The sequence below is a fragment of the Grammomys surdaster genome, unplaced genomic scaffold, assembly GCF_004785775.1.
Source record: "Grammomys surdaster isolate TR1022 unplaced genomic scaffold, NIH_TR_1.0 61, whole genome shotgun sequence".
NCBI lineage: Eukaryota > Metazoa > Chordata > Mammalia > Rodentia > Muridae > Grammomys > Grammomys surdaster.
This window is the reverse complement of record NW_021604563.1, coordinates 8,007,531-8,010,482: the sequence shown is the minus strand read 5'-3', so window position 1 is coordinate 8,010,482 and position 2,952 is coordinate 8,007,531.

Below are 2,952 nucleotides of genomic sequence, written 5' to 3'. Positions count from 1 at the left end.
TATTATATATATATATGTTATATTTTATATTTAATTTTTTGCAAGCTAAACAATTATATACATAAAATAAATAAAATCCTTTCAGAAAACTTGGGAATAAAACAATATATTTTGTTGGTTTTGTTATTATTTTTATATAAGTAAGTAAGAATACATTTTCGGCTTGGAGTTAAAATTTTGGATAACAGCTAACCAGGCCATGTTGATCTGTATTATATAGCCACCATAAAAATGATAGCTGTACAGAAAATTTATACATCACCATTCAAGGTGAGTCCATTTTACTCACTGCCGAAATATTGAGTACTAACAAGTTGGTGAACATTGTACTCAGTTGGGTCATCAAGATAAGAATAGCCAAACTAACCTCCCCAGCTTTTATCATTTGTAATCTAATTTAATGTGTATGACAACTTAGTTGACAAGTCACTTAAAACACTGGTAATCCTAATCTAATATAAAACTGAAAATAAATGATATTAGATTTTAAATAATTGCTGGTGGCACCTTGAAAATTTGATATTGTCTTAACTAGTGATTCTCAAGTCTAGCCTGCTGACCTATACATAACACCCATATCGAATTTCATTCAGGATAGTTTTGAAAATGAGAATTCTTTTCCTTTCTTTTCTTTTTAAAAATAATTTATTTTTTTTTCTGAAATCGTAATTAATTCACACAGGGGTTATAAACACAGAAAGGCAGGATGTGGGGAAGGGGATGACACTGGAGTGTGGGTGTTCACAGGGAATACAGATATCTTTCAGAAGCGGGTATCGGCTGGGTGAAGGTTCAGGGGACAGGTCACTATGACTCTGCCTATGACTCAATGTCCTTATCTAATTTGGTACTGTCTGCCAAGGCTACTTATTTACAAGGTCTATGACTACTCGGGCTGGTAAATTTCCACTAAAGCTGCCTGTTTATAATAGCTTATAGCCATCTGTTTCAATGTTTTTCCACAGAGACCCAAGACTTGTTATTAGTATACATGTATGACAGGCCTATTGCTGATTTTAGGCCTATGGCTGATTTTAGGCCTTCAGTGTATAAGCAGGGCTGCCCCTGACATCTCCTTCCTTCTCTAAAGAATAGAAGGGCTATGGCATTTCTAATCTTGTGAAGGCAGGGATAGAGGCCTGACCTCCAGTATTTGAAGGGGACCTTGTAATGGCTCCAGTCCCCCTGTCGTTGTCCAGTGAGGCATGAGGGCCATACCCATCCTGATGTCTTTTTCCTGGAGAGGGGATACTTTTGACATCAACCCCTATGCAGTCAGGCTTGTCCCTCAGGGAACCCAGATAGATATTTTTTTTATCTTTTATTGATATTCCCTTGCAGTGCTTAACCACACAGCCTAAGCAAGAATTCAGATCGCCTGACAGAGGGGGTTCTGGGTGGCCCCTCTCTGCTTGGTCTAGGGGCAGAAGTCCCCACTTTTAGGTTGGGTGGAGATGGGTTTTGGAAACACCCTGTATAAAGTAACAACCTCATCTTGAGTCTCGTGGTCCTCCATAGCTAACTTATCATAATGTATCTGAGTAGGTTTTGCTACCAAATTATTTATCTGTTGTATCACAGAGTTAGTCCGCCTATTTGAGAGCCAGGGACCAGCAGAAAAAAAGCAAAAAGAACCCAAATAATGGTCCCAAGATGGGAGGAAGTAGGGTTGACAACCCTCAAGAGGCTGAAAACCAATTCTTGTACCAGCATTCATCTGTCTCTTTCTCTCTCTGATTTTTCTCAGGGCCTTTACTGACTTATTTCATGCTCTCTTTAACCCTCCCTGTCTTGTCAATAAAGGCAACATTCTACTTTAGGGGCTGTACACAGTCGAGAACTGTACACAGCCTTTTCTATTGTAGTAGAGTAAATCAAATCCAATAAGAATCTTTGCGATTTTTGGAGGTCTCTTCAAACAGCGAAACTAGGGATTTCTTCAGATTAGTGATGTCAATCTCTAGCTTTTTGATGTTCTTGTCAGTGGCCCTTCAAAGGTCTGAGTAGTATAAGTTCAGAGGCCAGCATGTGGATTAGAACTTCTAACAGCAGACATCACGGGTGATTCATTTTTACCTGGAAATGATAAAGAAGGGAATTCTCAGGGAGATTTCTCTTCCCTGGATGTAAGTTGTTATTCATCCTATTTATGGTTGGGCATGGCTTTGTGGGGGTATCTATTTATTTCATTAATCTTTTTGGTAGCCAATTAGCTGTGCTTTCTGTGGTATCAATCAGGCATATCAATCCTCAGCCCTGTAAGGGAACTGGGTCTGGGCCATTCCCTTTAAGGGTAAGAGGGTCCTTCCCCATATCTGTGGCATAGTTTTTGTTGGTCTTGGTGGTGCCAGTAGCAGTCAGCAGCAGATTTGCCATGAGCTTTCAGCTTTAGAGAGTTAAAAGTGAACAAGGTATGATCGAGAGTGCTTCAGGGGGACTCCTTCTGGGGGGTACCGTTCCTCCTCTTTAGTTTTTAAAGACAATTTTTCAGAGTTATTGTAAAATCAGGGCAGACAGGCCAACAGTCGCTCCTTCCACCCTCAGAGAGTCATGAAGAACCTATTTCAAGAAATATAGCCGGGCAGTAGTGGTGCAAGCCTTTAATCCCAGCACTTGGGAGGCAGAGGCAGGCAGATTTCTGAGTTTGATGCCAGCCTGGTCTATAGAGGGAGTTCCAGGACAGCGAGTACTACACAGAGAAACCCTGTCTCGAAAAAAACAAAAAAAAAAAAGAAAAAAAGAAAGAAAGAAATATAAATCTATATTAATAATCTTTTATCAAAGGACTGTTATAGCACAGCCGACAACTAATCAGACTATATAATATATCGATTAGTAATAGCTTCTTCTACTTTTTGTGAGATTACTTCTCTTTTGTCAATTAATTGTTGAGAGAAATTAGGATTTACATCTATCTTGAGAATATTAAACAGAGACTTAAATTCTTTTGTG